This window comes from Prionailurus bengalensis, chromosome B3, assembly GCF_016509475.1.
Source record: "Prionailurus bengalensis isolate Pbe53 chromosome B3, Fcat_Pben_1.1_paternal_pri, whole genome shotgun sequence".
Taxonomy (NCBI): Eukaryota; Metazoa; Chordata; class Mammalia; order Carnivora; family Felidae; genus Prionailurus; species Prionailurus bengalensis.
In genome coordinates, this window is record NC_057355.1 from 112,118,933 (window position 1) to 112,139,025 (window position 20,093).

Consider the following 20,093-nt stretch of genomic DNA (forward strand, 5'->3'; position numbering starts at 1 on the left):
TGGTTTTTTTTTCTTAAGTAGGCTCCACACCCAATGTGGTGCTTGAACTCAGGACCTTGAGATTCGGAGTCACATGCTCCGGTCTACTGACTAAGCCAGCCAGGTGCCCTGAAGCCCCACTGATTCTTTACCCCAGTGAGGCCCCTGAGAGACTCCCCTTCTCACTTTTTTGGCAAGAGGCATACCAGTCAGGGACCGGCCAGGAGAGGGAAACGTTGTCAGGTATTTGAACAGAGAAGGTAGTATAACAGTTGTTCAGTAGGAGCGAAGTTATTAACTTGGCAACTGAAAGTCAAAACCAGGACACTAGGGTGTCACGGAGGTAGGAACTGCAGAAAGCAGCCGCTGTCTGAGGGGCTAGGTGTGAGGGCAGGTGGGAATTATTAAAAACTTAGCAACCTGAAACCCAGACTTTGAGGAGAAGGCACGGCTGGCTGGGCTGGCACCTCTGAGCTGGAGAGGGGCCCGTGGGGACCTGGGGTCTCCGGGGAGAGGCAAGTGTAATGAAGCTCGTGAGGTAAGCGTTGGAAAAACCGCACTGTGTGCAAAGTGCTGGGAACTGCCAGTGCCGGGGTGGAGAGGTGACATCAGAGTGACCACCAAGGAACAGGCACCCCACGGGATGCAGAGAGGAAGGAACACATTCTTTCTTTCTTCTCCAGCTTTGCTGTCTCCCTCTGGTGCTTCCCATCCAAGAGCTAACAGGGAGCCCGCAGGGAAGCCCGCAGTGTGGTTTGCAGAGTCTGAACTGCACAAGGCTGAGCCCGGAAGGGCAGGTTTGGATCTGAGAGACGGTAAGTTCTAAAGGTCTCCTAAAACATTTTGTTTGTTGTAATATTCACAGGCATCATCCAATCTGTTCATCCCAAGAGATTCAAACTCTTAATAGATTCATCCTTGGGTGGTCTCTGGGGGCACATATAGCGGATTTTTGGACCGTGGTCGTGCAGCAACGGGAGCAGTGGTGGCTCTCACCATTTATAATCTCTGGTCAGGATGGGTTTCTAAATCGGATGGGGACCAATGGCACTTCTTGATCATAGCCCCATGGCGACTGTGGGCACTGGCCTATTTATGTGGTTGGTGTCACCTCTCCAGTGATGTTTTCTGGGGTTCTGAACCAGAGTCCAACTCACAAACAACCACCCACTCTTTCCTTGGGCACTAGGAAATCGCCCAACATTGAAAACATGACTCATGGAGTGTAATCAAAGCAAATTTGTTTCGGTCTCCCACTGTCCATTCTCATCCATTCAGGGGAATGAGCTCTTCCCCTGCACCAGATAAAATTTAGGGCGAGCCCCATGACTTTCTAGTCACACTTAGTAATACCCAAGATTCCTCTAGTCACTTCAAAATGTATAGTATAAATTTAATAGTTGAAATATTCTTGCCTTAAAATTGAAGCTCCCTTTCCTGTCCCAGCTCAGGATTATTGAAAGATGGAGAGAAAGGGGGCTAAGTATACTTACTAACTATGAGTCCTGACTCTTTCAGGGCTGGAGTTCTGGAATTGAGAGGAGGTAAGAGGAGTGGGGGAGTTCTTGCTTGATTGGTCTTGGCATAGTGATTTATATCATCTGCTCTCTTTGGACTTGGCAGGTGTTTTTAAGCTGACTCTCACAGACTCTTTTGGATGATCTTTACTCCCAATTACTGAGGATCTTTTTCCTAAAGTTTGTTTCATAGGACAAATACTCTATTCCAGCCACTCGCTTACTTCTTCTTCAGCCTCTGTGAATGTGGTGATACCTCAGGCTTCTCTCTGAGAAGATCTATTTGTCCCCCCTGCAGCCCTCTTAGAGCTAAGATAATCTTTCACTGCTGTGGGGAGTAACGTGGGGGGGGGGGAGTAAGAGGGGGGACTTTTCCTCTACCCTCTTATATTCAGTGACTGGAACCTGCAAATTAAAATGACAAAAGATAGATTAACAGGAGAGAAGGTCTGTGTTTGGCCTGGGGGTGGGGGGGGGGGGGTGGGGGAGGCTCTCACAAAAAGGAGTGAAAAAATCCCCCAAAGCCTGGGGGCTTATATACCATTTTAACAAAAAGTGATAAATCATGAAGTGACAAGGCAAGTTAAGGGGTTTGGGCTTCTAGGGGTGGTAAATCATGGAAGGTAATGTACAGGGGAAACTAATGGAAGATAAGAGTTGTTTTAGCTTAGATTCAAGTCAGTGCCTCGGGCAAGTATGGGAAGAGGGGAAGGGGCACAGCACAGGGGAAAGGCGTGTCTCTCTTTTACAAAGAGAGAGGGCAAACAGTTCCTCCAGTGTGTGTCATTTCTTCATTGCCTTCAGGTCAAAATAACCCTTAGGTTACAGAGACATATTTTGGGGTGGGATGTTCTGATCCCCTTCACTGCCAACCCTATTTTGGGTGAGGCCGATACCTAGCCAGATACTCACGCTGTTGTAACAAATTTGGAGAGTGCAAGCTGTCACTGGCCTTCCCTTAACTCCACGGTCAAAGCCATAGTCAGCCGGTCACTCGTCCCTCAGATTTTCTAAGTGGAATATTGGATACCTGTGCACTGTGTCTCCTAAACCTCTCAGGGGACATGTTGGATCCCCTTTCTCTAAGCTTGCGACAAGGGCCCTATACTCCCTTCTTTCACTCGTGGGTAAGAATGGGACTCACAGCACATCAAAAACTTTGTTCAAAAACCCTCTTCTCTCACCTCCAAACTCTTATCCCCATGATCGAGGGGTACAGCAGTCACAAAACTGGTTTTCCCTGCCTGCCTTCCAAAGCCTGCATGGTGGTCTGGCACCCCATTTTGGAAGGTAATCTCTGTTGTCTTTAGGTCTTGGCAGAAATTTCTATTGCAGTATCATGTTACATGTGTACATTAAGAAAAATGAACAAAGTAACTGAGTAATTATTCTAGAAGCATCAATATTCTTAAAGTTTCCAAACTTGAGTAGAATGGCTGGGATGGGTCTTTTTTGGTCCGTTAGAGACTGTTCAGGTAGAGCAGAGATACTGCAAAACTTCCCTCAGGCCCTCGGAATCCTCTCCCAACAGAAATCACGGAACTGTTTCTAACCTCTTGTAAAAGGGGGGAGCACTCTGGGACTGCACCAGAGGACTGTCCTCTACTTCACCGGCTTACCCCGAGGATTACATGAGATCATATATGCAAAAAGAATTTTGTAATTTGGTAAACCAGAAGGCACGATGCACGGACATGCAGGGGGCTATCGTGATTATGGATACTTTAAGGGGGCCTTGATTAGCTAGAATTTCTCAAGACAGTTCTAAGCAGGCACTTCCAGTTCAAAGAGGAAATTTTGCTCATTAAACCTAGATCCAGAGCAAACAATGGGGCTATTTGGCAAGTGTTTCTGAGGGGAAAAGATACACCTAGAGTACACATTAGCAACATTGGGAGATTACTGTGTAGCTGGCAGGCAGAGCCCCACCTATATGCCCTTGGCTTACCCCAGGGTCACCTGCCACCTGTTCCCCGGTGACCCACAGCTTCCTGCTTCTTGCTGCCTGCAGGTGTTCTCTGGCCTCTGGAGCATGCCTGCCTCTGAGGTTGGCAGGGATGAATGCTCCAGGAGCAACACTTACCCCATGGGGGTGTGAGGGCCCCCAGGGGCCATTCTGAGATGTGTTCCAACTTCTCAGAGGGTCCCTGCGGCATCTAGGCCCCCTCTTGCCAGTGGTAGCCAGCTCACTACCCTTGCCTCCCTTTCCTGCTTCACCTTCCTCCTTCTCTCACAGAGCATTCTGGGATCACCACCTCAACTACGTGCAACCTGAATCTTTGCCCGAGTCTGCTTTCAGGGGAGTGACTCAAGCTAAGGCAGAAAAGCCCGGAGGGCTTATCTTTGGCAGGAAAATGTAAATCATACTAACTGAAATAGTAGCTTCTCGGTAAATCTAGCTACTGGGTGGAAATTGTTAAGTGGTCATAATAACTTGCAGGTATTAATAGCTTCCTTCATGATACTAAGCTCTCTTCACACACTTCATTCATAGCAATTGTAGAAGTGGATGCTGTTATTTTCTCTTATTTTATAGATGAGGACACTGAGACACAGTGAATAGTGCAAGGCCACATAACTTGCAAGCAACAGAGCCGGGATTGCGACTCTGGTAATCTGGTTCTAGAAACCACACTCGTGTCTCCTCACTGTGCTTTTTTAACTATTGAACACTGACAGAGCAGGCTCTCCAGTGCATGAGAGGTGGGCCTAACTCAAGTGTTGCTGAGAGACAGAGGGTCTAGGAAGATGAATGGAGATCAGAGATTGGAAGCCTGAAATCAAAGCCACATCCCACCCCACTTACCAGCTGAGTGACCTTGACCAAATCACTTCCCTGACCCTCAGTTTATTTATTTATTTAAAAAAATTTTTTTTTCATGTTTTATTTATTTTTGACAGAGAGAGAGAGAGAGAGAGAGAGAGAGAGAGAATGAGTGGGGGAGGGGCAGAGAGAGAGGGAGACACAGAATCTGAAGCAGGCTCCAGGCTCTGAGCTGTCAGCACAGAGCCAGATGCGGGGCTCAAACTCACAGACCGCGAGATCATGACCTGAGCTGAAGTCAGACGCTCAACCGACTGAGCCACCCAGGCGCCCCCCCCAACCCTCAGTTTAAATCTTACGTGTAATGTGGTGGGGGGGGGGGTTGGTGAAAAAAAACTTAAGTCCGAGTCATGGGGTGGTGCTGAGGTTCAAATGAGAGGGCACTTGTGGAGCCCCAGGCAAACTCTGAGCCTGATGGGTGATTTTCAAAGCTGTCATATTGGCCACAGGCTCCCAACTCTGTCCTCTACGGATCTCACCATCACCTTTATCCCAATGCACAATAAGAGCTTAGCACAGCCGGCACAGGCCAGTGCTCAAAACATGGTAGCTACTGTTGTTACTATGGGTTTTTTTGAGAGAAAAACACGAGCCCCATCCAGAGACAGGAAGAAAAAGGGCTGATTTGACATGATATATAAGAAGAGAATTATTAACTGTTTCCATCTACTTAAGAGAAAGTGAGAAAGCCTCAATCTGTCATTGTATTCCTGTTTACTTTCAAATTCTATACATCTTGCTGGAGAAAATGATAAAGAAGGTTTGAAGAGGAAGCAATTTTGGAAACCATTATTAAAAGCAACAATGATGTAACACAAAAGTATAATCTATAGCCGTGAACCCACATGGATTCCTTAAACATAAACAAAGCTTTTATTTCTGAATCTAGCTCCCTCCTCACAAAGAAACAAGCATAGTGTCTGGGGGAAGGGAGCAGGGAATGCAATGTGCTGAATCCGGAAAGAGACAGCGGGGCTGGAATGATCGCCCCAGGCAGCCGGGCGTGGACTTTGGAAGGAGCGGGGCAGGGGCAGAAGTGTGGGTGAGGAGGGTGAGAAGAGTGAAGACACAGTCAAGTAATGGTGAAAAAGAAACCCGGCTCTGGCCTCCTACCTTGAGGCAGGCGCCCTATGGACTGATCCCTCCTCACCCACCCTGGGGGGCTCAGGGAGAGGAGACACCCTGGTGTCTGCTCCTCACCAGGCTTAAGTGCCTATCGAGGATCCGGCACTTGTTAATTTGTCAGGTTTAAAAGAAGGGAGAGAGCCCTGACGTTTTCCCACCCCGTGGAAGTGAAAGAAGAAAGAGTTCTTTACTTTTAGGGCCATATCCTGAATGACAGAGGTCAGTGTTTGCAACTGATCTGTGTGGGCTCCGGCTTCTAATTATTTCCTGGATAACCTGTTATCTATTAGCCATCAGGCTGCTTGCCAGAATATGCAATGTCTCCAGAGTTCCTGGTCTGGATTCTGAGGATCGGATTTTGTGTTTTTATTTATTTGTTTTGTTTTGTTTTAAGGGGAAGTGGGAGGTGGGGGCAGACGGCTGTGAGTCCCACTGGCAGAAGGGCTTTTCTGTCCCCCTGTCCTTAGCCTGCGCTGAAGGAGCTAGAAGGCGGAGGGGCCCAGGGCACAACCATTCTGATGCCCCTGTGGACCCCGGCGTGTCTACCGGCTCCTTGACTCGCACTACTTTGGGAGACTTGGCTTTGTTGTAACCTTCTGGAAAAGCTTCTGAGAGAAATGTTTTTCTGGGCTGATATCATTTGCTTGGAGAACAAGGAAAGTCTTCAAATAATCTTTTGTTGGGGAAAGGAGGGAAGGGAGGGTATCTGAATTCAATAGGCCTGTTCTCAGTGGAGGAGGGGCAGGACTTGGCCGTCACCCAGGTGAGCTCAGTACCATCAGCCATCAGTTACACCCATGGCCTCTGTATTTGTACTAGGGCACAATGAAGTGTCATCAAATAAGAGGGGCACGCAAATATAGGGCATCGTTCTTTCTCTTGTTATAAAGGTAGCGCATGTTCATTGCTTAGATATTTAGAAACGGTAGAAAAGCAAAAAAAAAATCCACTCAAAATTTCATTCTTCTGAGATAATCGCTTAGGGTTGAGAGGACAAAAGGAAGTAGTTTGAATTTTTAAAACTTAGAAACTCAGAAGGGAGCTGTGGAGTCTCAGACCCCCTCTGAGGAAAAGGTGCTCCCTGAGGGGTGGTTTCCGTGGGTGCAGAGGAAGGGGCCCTTCGGGCTGGAAACCAGAGCTCCGAGAGGGGTACTTCCGGTCCGTGCCGGTGAGTCTGCAGTGCTGTAATGAGACCTTTGGGAAAACCGTGAGCTGCATCTGGCTGCTACTGTGAGCAGGGTGACCGGCGGCCGGGACGAGGCGCCCCTGGAAGGGCAGCGGCCCGGGGCAAGCGGGAAGGACCGGGCCCTTTCTCCCTCCTCCAGCCCCGCAGCCCCGCAGCCCCAGCTCCGGCCTGCCACCTGCTCCCAGACGCAGCAGGCGCGGCGGAAATGTGCTTTGCAGAGCCTCGGCTCCAGCATCAGAGGCAGAGTAGAAAAGGGTGGTTTGGAACCGAGAGAGAGGGTAACAGGTGCGTCTGGGTTTATTTGCCCTTGCTTGTGTTCCTTCCTCCTGTCCTTTATTTAATTCATTTGTTTAAATATGTAGCACATTAACCTACTTCGCAAGAATAAAAACTGTCCACAAAGGTATACCCAGAGAGGCGTCCTCACCCCCCCCCTTTACCCGGTATCCCCCACCCCTTGTAGGTATTCCACTTCATGGTTTTCCGATTTGCCTTTGGTGTGTGTGTGTGTGTGTGTGTGTGTGTGTGTGTGTGTGTGTGGTTTTTTTCGCTTTTCAAAATTTAACACTTATGTTTTCTTATTCCCTTTGGTCTTCTGTGCAGAAGTATATTATTTACAATTGTTTTTGCACTTTGCATTTTTCATTTACTATATTCTGGAAATCAGGTCGTAGAGTTTACCACATTTTTTTTAAATAGTACTCTATAGTACTCCAGATGTCATCGTTTATGTAACCAATCTTACATGTCTGGGTATTTAAGGTATTAATATATGTATATTTTTTGAAATTACAAATAATGTTGCATGAACAACCTAGTACATGAATAGTTTTTAAATTTTTGGACGTGTACCTTCAGGGTAAATTCCTAGGAGTGGGACGATTTTGTCAAAGAGTGACTGTATCCTGGTTTGTTACATATTGCCAAATTCCTCTGCATAGGAGTTGTATCTTTTTTTTTTTAAGTTTATTTACCTATTTTGAGAGAGAGAGAACGAGTGTGGGAGGGGCAGAGACGGGGACAGAGGATCCCAAGTGGGCTCCATGCTAACAGCAGAGAGCCTAGTCTGATGGAGGGATCAGTCTCACAAACTGTGAGATCATGACCTGAGCCAAAGTTGGACACTTAACTGACTGAGCCATCCAGATGCCCCTCAATTGTACCATTTTTCATTCTCATTGGCAATAGATAAGTGCCTGTTTCATCAGCAGAAAATATTGTCAGGATTTTGAATTTTTGCCCATCTGATGGGGGAGAAATGCTATCTTAGTATGGTTTTAATTTGCCTTTCCCTTATTATGAATGAGGTTGAACATTTGTTCCTGTTTCAGGATCAGTTTTGTATCTTATTACTGTTGTTAATTTTGCCCATTCTTCTGGAGGATTTTTGATCCTTTTCCCTCAATTGAAAAAACCATTGATATAGTAGAGATTTTGATCCCTTATCTGTGCGATTGTGATGTAAATCTGTTCTATAAATGTGTCATTTGATTTTTGATTTTGTTGATTTGTTTGCCCTGCGAAACCTTAAATTTTTTTAAGTAATTAAATGTATCAATCTTTTATTGCATCTTCATTTGGAGACATAATTAGAAAGATTTTCCCCACACACAGGTTGTAGAAGGTAGTGCCCGTGTTTTCTTTTAGTACTCGTGTTTCAGGTTTGGCATTCGGATCTCTGCCCCATTTGGAGTCCGTGACACCTTTTCCCAAGTGGCTGTTTCGGTTACCTATGGATGGATAACAAACCACCCTGAAATTTAGTGGCTTAAAATAAGATTTGTTTTATTAGCTTCCACAGTTCCGTGTGTAGATTTGACTCAGCTGGGCAGTTTTGCTATTTTTGCTTGGGTCCTCCTGTATGGTTGCAGTGCTGGGCGGCTGGGGCTGGAGTTGTTTAAAAAGGCTTGATTTGGGGGTGCCTGAGTGGCTCAGTCAGTTAAGCGTTGGACTCTTGATTTCAGCTCAGGTCGTGATCTCACCGTTAGTGAGTTCTGAGCCCCCAGTCGGGCTCCACACTGGTAGTGCAGACCCTGCTTAGGATTCTCTCTCTCCCTCTCTCTGCCCCTCCCCTGCTCTCTCTCTCTCAAAATAAATAAATACAACTTAAAAAAAAAAAAAGGCTTGATTTGGATACTGGGAAGGCCTCTCCTTCCACATGTAGTTCTAGGTCCTCTTCTCTCCATGGGGCCTCTTCATTTGGTCTTTTCAGTAGGGGAGCTGGACTGCTTCTTTGTCTTTTCTTCCTTTTTCTTCTATCTCTCTTTCTCTCTTTTTAAAAGTAATCTCTCCGCCCAATGTGTGGTTCGAACTCAAGACCTGGACATTGAGTCACATGCTCTTCCCACTGAGCCAGCCGGGCGCCCTTCTTCTCCTTTTAAATGTTTTATTGTGATAGCTTTCAAATGCCATAAAATTCACCTATTTAAAGTTCACACGGTTCAGTGGTTTTCAGTACAATCAGAGTCGTACAAACCCATCACCACAATCTAATTTTAGAGTATTTTTAGCATCCCAGAAAGAAACCCTATACTCATTAGCAGTCATTTCTCATTCTGCGGCAGGCTTCATGCCTGTTCCGGCCCCAGACAACCACTGATCCACTTTCTGTCCATATGAATTTGTCTATTTTGGGTATTTCATATAAATGGAATCATACAATATGTGGTCTTTTTTGACCAGCTTCTTTCACTTGGCATAACGCGTTCAAGGTTCATCCGTGTTGTCCTGTGTCTCAGAACTTCATTCCTTTTTATATACAAATAATAGTCTGCTACATGGTGATCTCCCAGTTTGCTTACCCAGTCATCTGTTGGTGGACATTTAGATTGTTTTGACATTTTGGCTGTTATGAATAACGCTTCTATGAACATCTTTGTTCAAGTTTTTGTGTGGATGTATGTTTTGATTTCTTTTTTTTAAATTTTCTTTTAATGTTTATTTATTTTTGAAGGAGAGAGAGAGAGAGAGACAGAACATGAGCTGGGGAGGGGCAGAGAGAGAGGGAGACAGAATCTGAAGCAGGCTCCAGGCTCCAGGTTCCAGGTTCCCAGCCTGACGCAGGGCTCACACTCATGAGCCGTGTGAACATGACCTGAGCTGAAGTCGGACACTTAACCCACTGAGCCACGCAGGCACCCCTGGGTGTTTTGATTTCTTGAGTCTATACGAAGAGTGGAATTACTGGATCTTATCTTTAGCCTTTTCAGGAATTGCCACGGTGTTTTCCACGATGGTTGCACCACTTTTTGGATTTCGTCGGAAGCTTTATTTATCATTTAGGGTGAAATCACATGTTTTTCTCGTTAGACCCGTTCAAATGGTGCTTTATATGAACGGATTATTTAATAGTGACATATCCTCGCATTTCCAGCATAATCTCAAATAAGTTATTTCTTGATGACCTCTCTCTGAGGTTCAGTTTTCCTATCTGTAAATTGCAGATAATACTAGTATTTACTCTCCTAGGGTTGTGAAGATTTAATGAGGTAATGAATGTAAAGTGCCCGTCACCGTGGTCAGCATAGAATAAATGCTCAATAAATATTAGCTATGTATTACCATCTGTGGGTAGATTCTCCCCAATCCAGGACATTTCCCAGCCACAAAGTCTGAGTTTGTGCAGAGAAATTTTCTGTGAGGCACAGTGCACTTAGTAGTTAACAGCTGTGATATTTGTAATATTGAAAGAGGACTTCAACTAACTCCATTTTGACCTCAGTCTGTACTTTCTAATTGATTAAGTTCTTCTTTGTGGCTTATCTTTTAACTCAGGCAAAAGACCCTGTGGGCAAGGCATCCCTTGATAGGAAACTAAACTACCCCCTCCAGCAGTTAAGTACCGCACCGAACCAGCAAGACCCTGCATGACTGACCCCAAGACAATGGCCGTCCTGACCTTTACTGCCCGCCTGCACATTCCCACCGACCTTTGCCCCACATTTTCCTCATATAAACCTGGAAGTGTTTTCGGCACTTTGGAGACAGTCTTTGAGACTCTAGTCCACAGTCTTCCCGGTGCTGGCCTTGCTGAAATAAATTCCTTTCTTGTTTCACCACTGCTTGTCTCTCTGCCTTTGGATTTTGTCAGCAGAAGAGTGGCCGAACCTGGTCTGTTTGGGACCCCTGGAGCCATGCGCTCTTGCACACCTGCACCAGGCTACAACATAACCAGAAATTTATACTTGGTCTTCATCCCCAGTTCCTGGGATAGAGCTCCTAAAAAGCTTTGTAAATTCCCTGAGTGATGGGGGTGGCAGGAGAGTCTTTTGTTATTTATAATAAGCCCCATCCAACCACAGCTGAGTTATGCTAATGAGGTGACACCTGCAGGGCGGAGGCTGCAAACCCCAGAAGCTGACCATGTGATCAGAGGGTCAGAATTTTCAGCCCCACTCATGACCTCCAGGAGCCTGGGGGCTGGAAACTGAGTTATCCACCAAAGGTCAATGATTTAATCAAGCATGCTTATGTAATGGAACCATAAAAACTCTAAATGAGCGGGTTCAGAGAGATTCCAGGTTGGTGAATCCAGGCTCCAGGTTCCAGGAGGGTGCCAGGAGGATGTCACACTCAGGACAGATCTGGACCTCGCTCTACATCCCTCTTATCTGGTTATCCATTTGTATCTTTCATAATAAACCCTTAATAGTACCTAAAGTGTTCCCTGAGCTCTGTGAGCTATTACAGCAAGTTCTTGAAATCGAGGGTTATGGGAACCTCTAATTTGTTGCCACATGGGCAGAAGTGTGGGTCACCTGGGGACCCTTTACTTGTGAGTAGCATCTGAGGTGGGGGATGTCTTGTGGGATGGAGTACTTGACCTGGGTAGTGAGAGTTAGAATTGAATTGAATTATAGGACATCCAGTTGATATCCCCAGAGAACTGGAGAATTACTTGCTGTGGGAAACCCACACAATCTGGGGTCAGAAATATGGGGTGAAGGACTCGGGCACTGGAATTCAGCAGGCCTGAGTTGGAATCCTGCGTTTACCACTACCAGCTCTGTGTCTTCGGGTGTGTTTTGCTTAACTCAGAGCTTCATTTTTGTCATCTGGAAAACAGCGGCATTAATGTCTGCTTCATTTGCTTGATGCATGAATTAACCAAAATCATTTATGCAAAGCACTTAACCCATAGCAATACCATATAGTGAGTCAGAACTTGAAGCAGGGGGAATGGTTAGTCTGACAAAAGAAGAATGGCATGAGGTGGCCATATCCTGACTCAGGAGGAACTGACTTGACCAGGATAATCCATCTTTTTTCTACTCTTCTCTCCTCTAAGAAATAGAATTAATGTTTCCTAACTACATGAAGCAGTGTGGTATGACAGAGGGAGCATTGGCCAGTGACGCTTGGATTCCAGTTTTGATTCTTCCAGGAATGGCTGCTTCCCCTTGGATGAATCACTCTCTAACTACATCAGTGCCTTTCAAAGTTTTGAGCACATCTCAAAACACATTTATTTTGCTGGTTCAGTGCAGTACATTAACCATGGTCTAATATTTATGTATCTGTATACATAACCAAAAAACACTATCAGTGCTAACTTGACTGAGTTTCTTTGGCTCTGGTCCTCACAGAGAACTCCTGTCCTTCCAAGTTGGGAGTTGCTGAGCCTCTCGGCATGCTGGGAAGTTTATCTGGACAACTTCCAAGGGGAGGGTACAATCAGGCCAAACCCAGAAGCAGCCAGCTGTCATGGATTCTGCCTGGCTCATCGGCTCAAAGGAATGCCCAGGAGGCAGGGTGATGTCGGGGAAACAGGAAACGGGCCCCGGCCCTGGCCCAACACAGCCACCAGCTGTGTGACCTGCTCGGGATGTTTCTCCTTTCTGGACCTCAGTTTCCATCTCTTGTTACTGGGATGTCTACAGATCCTATGACTCTGCAAGAAAGCAGAATTGCCATTTCTATCGGAGGCTGAGGCAGGAAGGTGGTTTCATGCTGCTGGCCAGTGACCAGGTGTGCGCCAGAAAAGTCTAGCTATGAGAAGCCAGACTGAACTCCCTCAGAGCAAGATGTCTCTACCTTTGGGTTTCTGCCCAGGCATAGAGCCTGGCACCTAAATCTTTGTTTAGCTGAACAAAGGGACTTTGGAATGAGGGTTTTTTGGTTTTGTTTTGTTTTGTTTTTATATGGAGGGAGGGATTGTTTTTGTTTTGTTTTGTTTTGTTCTGTTTTGTTTTAGCTCTGGCCTCCCAGATCCCACTGTGAGAGGCACCATGTTGGCTCATGGAAAGGATTGATTGTGAGTGCTTCAGCCAGTGGGACTGTGAACTCTGCCTTCTTAAGGAATTTAAAACAATTTAGAATTCTTTCTATTCAGAGGGAGTTGCGACCATGGGATGGTGCCCAAGTCAGGTGACAAGAGACAAGAGTGCTGGTTCCTTGGATCTGTGGGGCATTATAGCCCCTCCTCTCCTGTTAGAACCACCCCCATCTCCTGTCTGGGTGGGGAGGTGAGACAGGAAGCCCGGAGCGGGGAGAGAGAACTTCTGGGCTGAACTGGCAAATGGGGAAGGAGAGGTAGGAATGTGAGAAGGGAAAGGAGGGATTGAGAGAAGAGGGTGGGGGGAGAGAGGCAAAGGAAGAAGATTCATTGTAGCAATAGATTTTTTTTCTCCTGGGAATTTTCAAAGGCAAACAACCCCCTAAAACAAAAACCCACAAACCCCAAATATCTTCCCCTTCTTTTTCATAACAAGAGCTGGTGAGTTAGTGCACAGGGTGTTGAACAGGGCACCCAACCACTCATTTTGGGATCAATAAAAAGTTTAAGAGACTAACCATCCATGTAGAGGACCTTTCTAGGCTTCAGAATTAGGCAGCCCTAAAAAACAAAACAAAACAAAACAAAACAAAACAACAACAATTAGGCAACCCTAAGAAAAACACAACCACCAGTGCCAGGGCTCAGCAGGAAAAAATATGCCCTCAATTGGTTGACTCCTGTGTAACCCATGAGTTGTCAGTTGGCAGAAGCCTGGGCAGGAAACAGGGGTAATATGGACAGGCCCCTTCAAATGCCCTACCTGGTAGTAAATCCTGCCTGCCTCTCAGGGCTGCCAGGAGGAAGAGGCTTCCCCAGTATGCCCTCATGTCACACAAAAGAAAGTTTGGGATGGCTGTGGGATAAGCGAGTTACTGTGGCTCCTTTTTCTTGAGGGCAGTCCTGCCCCCTTCCCACCCTGCCCACTGTGGGGTGGGTGGAAAGACTGTGTCCTCGCCTCTGTGGGAGCTGCTAAGTCAGCTGTGAGGCCACACAGATTGGTGGAAGAAGCCCTCTCCCCCTGCCATGACTCAGTAGGGGCTATTTCACTGCTCCAAGGCTAGGCCAGGCCAGGAGAAACACACACACCGCACACACACACACACACACACACACACACACACACGGGGGCTCATCACTGAGCTCAGGTAGCCCAGCCTTGCAAGCCCAGAACCCAGGGCACAAAAACCTGAGGAGAAGCGTGTATTCCAGTCTCTCAGTGATTTGGGCATGGTGATTGTGCAGGGGAAGGGGCCCTGACAACACTCTGGACCCCAGGGCTGGTTGTCGACTCCGGGGGCCCACCCAGAAGAACTTCACTCTTCAGTCTTTTTCTGGGTCTCTGGTCTTTGCCACCTGTGTATGTGTTGGGAGAAGCTCATTACTTTTCATATTAGCATAAGGAAAGCTAATTAGAATGGTGAATCTACTGCAAAATAAATGGTGTGATGTGTTTATAAAGGAATGAATTATCTTTTGTTTGGAATTGTTCTGCCTACTCTCCTTCCATTAGCAAAGCTTATGGTGAGCCAAGTGTGGACTAAATTTGTTGTTCCATAATGGAGTAGTATGTGGGAAGGGCCAGAAGAGTGCAACAGACAATAGGCACAAATAAGGTTCAAGGAGGAAGAGGTCATTTTAGGCAGATGTGTCCAGAAAAGATTTCAGAGTTGAGTATTGAACTAGGCTTTGAGCCTGGGGTGATATTCTCTGATGTACTTTGTCAGGGAATCCTATTTCATTGTATAATTTACCATAATTTAGTCAAGCACTTCTCTATTGTTGAACATTTAAGTTATTTCCAGTTTTTGGTAAATAACACTATAATGAACATCCTTTAAAAAAAATTAATGTTTATTTATTTTTGAGAGAGACAGACAGACAGAGCATGAGTCGGGGAGGGGCAGAGAGAGGGGGAGACACAGAATCCGAAGCAGGTTCCAGGCTCTGAGCTGTCAACACAGAGCCTGATGCAAGGCTCGAACTCACAAACCATGAGATCATGACCTGAGCTGAAGTCAGACACTTAACTGACCGCGCCACCCAAACACCCTAGTGAACATCCTTATACATACATTTTTATGAATTTAACTTTTTAAAAGGATGTTTATCTTGAAAGGGAATTGATGAGTCAAGGGTATGCACAAATGTTTTAAATCATCATTTCCTTTTCTGATTACTGAATTAATATACACTCACTATAAAATATTCAAACACAACAGGGTATGGTTTTGAAAAATGAAAGTGTCCTGTAATCCCATGTCCCAGAAATATTTTCTGATAACAGTTGGTATATATTTTTCTAACTTTTTTCAATGAGATACCAACATGTTGTAACAGACACATCTCCAAAGACTGACTTTCCATCACACTTAGAATTGACTCCAGAGCCTGGGCCTGGGTCCAGGTTGGCTGTGTCCTATTACTCTCCTCCCCTTACTTGTCCCAGCTGCACAAGTCTCCTGGCTATTTCTAGGACCACCTAAATTTGCTACTATGACAGGCCTCATGGTGGCTGAGCTTCTGATTGGAATGTCCTTTCCTCAAATATTCACAAGATTCCTGCCTTCACTCTTTTCAGGATTCTGCTCAACTGTCACTATTTCAGAAGGGCCCTCCCTGACCACCCACCTAAAATAGCACATCTCATAACACTATTTGTTTTCTTTTCTTTCTTCTCCTTCTCCTTCTTCTCCTTCTCCTTTTTCTCCTCCTTCTCCTTCTCTGTCTCCTTCTCCTTCTTCTTCTTCTTTTTTTTTTTTTAAGTAGGATCCATGCCCAACATGGGACTTGAACTCATGATCCTGAGATCAAGAGTCACATATCCTGCTGAATGAGCCAGACAGGTGCCCCAAATGCTATTTCTTCATAGCACTTATCATCACCTGACATTTCATATATGTATAATTGGTTTATTGTCTGTCTTGAAAGCTCTCTAAATGCAAAGACATTGTCTTGGTCTTTGTACACCCCTAGCACCTGGAATAGACACTGGCACGTAGTAGATGCTCGATCTATGCATGTTGAATAATTGAATAAGATGAAACGAAACTATATCATTCTGAAACCTGCTTTTTTACTTAACAGTATATCAAGGACATCTTTTCATGTCAGTATATAAATCTTTTTAGTCTTTCTAAGGCTCTACAGTAGGATTGGAATTTATTTGCCCAATTCTCTCTTGATGGGTATTTGTGTTGCTTCCAATTTTTCAATATTATAGACAATGTTACATTACACATCCTTGAATATATATCCTTCATGCTTTTAATGTTTTATATCCTTTATCTGAGGTGATGAAAAAACCCTACAGGCATGAATGTCTAGCATAACGTTGGAAATGCAGACTTGGTGCTCAGAGATATCCAGCATGTGGGTAGATTTGAGACTTCTTCACGCAGACCTGATCATTGAAGTCATAGGAATCAGTGAGAAAGAAGAAAATTGAGCAAAGCTCAGAGACATGAATCTTAAACAATGTCTGTATTTAGAAGGCAGAAGGAGAAGGGCAAGAAATTATTCATTCATTTGACAAATATGTGTTGACTGGTACTTTCTAAAAGTCGGGAATACAACACGACATGTGTGACATAGACCTTGTCGCTACCTTCCTGTTGCTTAGAGTCCAATAGGGGAGGGGAAAGGGCACAGAGAACAACAAAAGAAATAAAAAAATCATCCTATGATGGATAGGACAGGATGGCACTGAAATACAGACTAGAGATTTTAAGGAAAATGTTCTGGAAGTAACATTTAAACTGAGACTGGAGTAGGAAGCAGTTAGCTAGGTGAAGGGGTGGGCTTCTGAGTGGGGAAGGGTTTCAGGCTAGCAGTGGAGCACTTCTGAAGTCTAGGAGGTGTGAGGGACCATGGCATACCCAGGCCCTGGGAGAGAAGGTCTGTGTGGCAACAGAGTTGAGATGGAGGAGGGTAGTAGGAAAAGATGGGATGGAGAGGTAGGCAGGAGCTCTCTGGGCCATGTTAAAGGGGTCGGCTTCTATTTTAAAGGCAACGAGGAATTTTAAGCAGGGAGGGCTTGTGATCAGAGTTACACTAGAAAATGACTCTGGCCATAGTGCAGACAATGGATCGAAAATGGGGTGGGGTGAGGAGATGATCAAGACTGGAGGGACCTGTTGGGAATCAAAGGGGCGGGGATGCTGGCCTAAACTAGAGCAATGGTGTTGGGCATGAAGATCAGTGAATGGATTCCAGAGGCACCTCAGATGATTAGAAGGTATAATTGATAGGACTTGCTTATAAATTATATTAGGAGGAGAAGGAAAGTGAAGAATCAACAATAGTGAACAAAGATGATGAGCACTTTGTGGCTTGTATGACTGAGATAGGAAGAGGAGCTGGTCTGGAGGTGGGCTGAGGATAGAAATTTTAGCTTTGGAAATACTGAATGTGAGATGTATGTGGAATAGCCAAGCAGACCAAGTAGACAAAAGAGAGATATCTGGGCTAGAGGCCAATTTATATGTCATCAGTATCCAGATGGAATTGATACCACTGGCAACTGTCAAGTCCATGAGAGCAGGCCCTCGTGTATCTTTAGGGCTTAGATCAGTGCCTACTTACAGTGGGTGCTCAATAAATACTTGTGGGGGTGCCTAGGTGGCTCAGTTGGTTGAGTGTCTGAGTCTTGGTTGTGCCTCAGGTCATGATCCCAGGGTCATGGGATGAGCTGAGTGTGGAGCCTGCTTAAGATTCTCTCTCTCCCCCTCTTGTCCCTTCTTTCCTGTGTGCACACCCTCTCTCTGTCTCTCAGATAAATAAAATGAAAAATAATTTTTAAATAAATTGTCGTGGAGTGAAGGAATAGGTGAGATCACTCAGGGAAACTGAGAAAAGAAGGAAGCCCAGGACAGAATCCAAAGGAGACACTTGTCCATGGTGCAGAGAGGAAGCTGTCATGGGAGGGGGGATGCAGGAGGAGGAGGAAGTGGTGAACCATGTCAACGCTATCAAGAATAAGTCAAGGGGCCACAAAGGTCCAAGGGATTTTCACAACAAGGAGATCATTGGCAACCTTGGTGAGGTTTTTCTACTGACACACTGGAAACAAAGGTCTCATTTTAGAGGACTGAAGAGTGACCAAAAAGGATGTAAGAGAAGACAGTGGGCGCACACAACTCTTTTAGAAAGTTTCGCTGTAAACGAGGTATAAGAGGAAGTGAAAATAAGGCTATTTTTAAAAAAAGAGACGGAGACAGTGTTTTCGTGATGTTGAGAAAGAACAGCAGAGCAGAGGTTTAAGATTCAAGAACAAGTGAAGCTAATTGTTAGAGAGAGGTCCCTGAGAAGGTGGGAAAAGATGGGATTTCCTTCAAGTTGGAGCAACTGCTGTGGGTCAAGGAAGAGACAAATGTTCCATTTTGACCAGGAAATTGATGGTTTTTCAGATCTGCAGGTGGGAAGTTGGGGGTATTTGTCTGATGGCTTCTAGTCTCTCTTGAAGCCACCAAACAATGGCAGGAATGGCTATAAAGGAAGGAGAAGCAGTCACAGGCAGAGAGAGGGCCACCAAGGAGACAGAGAAAGTCACCGGAGCACAGCACCACAGACAGGAGAACCTGAAGACGGATGAATCATTGGGTCTGGTAGATTGGAATTCATAACTGAGAACTTCTGGAAACTGACAGAAGGTGGACCCTCTACTACAAGGTTTAAAGAAATAAGCAGACATGTGGGAAGGGAAGGCAGCAGTTGTATGTGACCAGAGAGAATCTGGAAGGGGAAGACAGGGGTGGAAGGGTACTAAAGGTCATTTGAATTTAATTCAAGATTGTAAAAAAAAAATTATTTATTTATTTATTTTTGAATAAATAATTCAAATTCAAAATTTGAGAGAGAGCATGAGCATGAGCGGAGGAGAGGTGGAGGAGAGGCAGGGAGAGAGAATACCAAGCAGGTTCAGCACGGAGCCCAGTGTGGGGCTCGAACTCATGAGCCATGAGATGATGACCTGAGATGAAATCAAGAGTCGGGTGCTTAACTGACTGAGCCACCCAGGCACCCCTGCATTTAATTCAAGATTAAAAAGAACACACACACACACACACACACACACACAGAGGAAAGTGTGAAGACAGGGCAGGAGCCACTGGTGAAGGAGGGCTTGAAATGTTGGAGAAAGAACAAAAGGACAGATAAGCCAGACTGAGATGAAATCAAAAGTTTGGCAGAGGAGTTAGCCCTCAAAATGTGGAGAAATCCTTCCTTTTGTGACAGGAAAGAAGCTGGAGAGGATCGGTACACAAGCAGAGAAACAAACTGAAGTGAAGCATGTTTTTGTAATTTGTAATAAGAAATATGTATTTGGAATTCATCCTGGTTCCTGGTATAGAGCTCTTAAAACCCTTGTAATTCCCTAAGTGATAAGAAAACTGGGAGCATTGTCTGTTCTGATGAGGCAATTCTGGGTGGTCTCCCGGGTAGGGGCTGGTCACCAGAAAGACCAAGCCCTGATTAGAAGCTTGGATTTTTAGCCCTATCCCTTGTCCTCCAGAGAGGGGAGACAGGCTAGAAACAGTTAATGATTGAGCATACCTATGTGAGGAAGCCTCCATAAAATCCCAATAGTATGGAGTCTGAAGGGCTTCTAAGCTGGCCAACATGTCCATGCTAGGAGGGTGACACATCCCAACTCCATGAAGACAGAATCTCCTGCCCTCAGGACCCTCTCACATCTTGTGCCAAGTATCTCTTCATCTGGATGTTCATCTGTCTCCTTTAATAAACTGGTAAATGTAAGTAAGTGTTTCCCTGAGTTCTAGCAAATTAATCGAACCTGAAGAAGGGGTCTTTGGAAGCTCTGATTCATAGTGGTCACTAAGAAGCACAGGTTTTAACTGGCATCTGAAAGGGGGGCAGTCTTGTGAGATTGAGCCCTTACCTGATGTTATCTCCAGGTAGGTAGTGTCAGAATTGAGTTAAATTGTAGGATACTCTGCTGGTATCCAAGACTTGCTTGTTATTGTGGGGAAAAAAAAACCCACACATTTGGTGACCAGAAGTGTCAGACATGAAGTATTCTGTGTAAAGTAGACTCACAGGGAAGAAAGACATAGTAGAAGAATTGGGTTTTTCCTTTTATACCTACCTAGCTCAGTGAAATCCCAAAGTCCTAGTAGGGGTGTGTGTGTGTGTGTGTGTGTGTGTGTGTGTGTGTGTGTATGGAAA

At 45.3% G+C, this 20,093-nt stretch overlaps 1 long non-coding RNA gene across 1 annotated transcript; it reads left to right on the plus strand.

Moving 5' to 3' along the window:
* The first annotated feature begins 665 nt into the window (after positions 1-665).
* LOC122469225 lies at positions 666-10,689 on the plus strand. Its single transcript, XR_006293411.1, has 2 exons — positions 666-794; positions 10,406-10,689. It is a non-coding gene; the product is annotated as an uncharacterized LOC122469225 (long non-coding RNA).
* Positions 10,690-20,093: the final 9,404 nt, after the last annotated feature.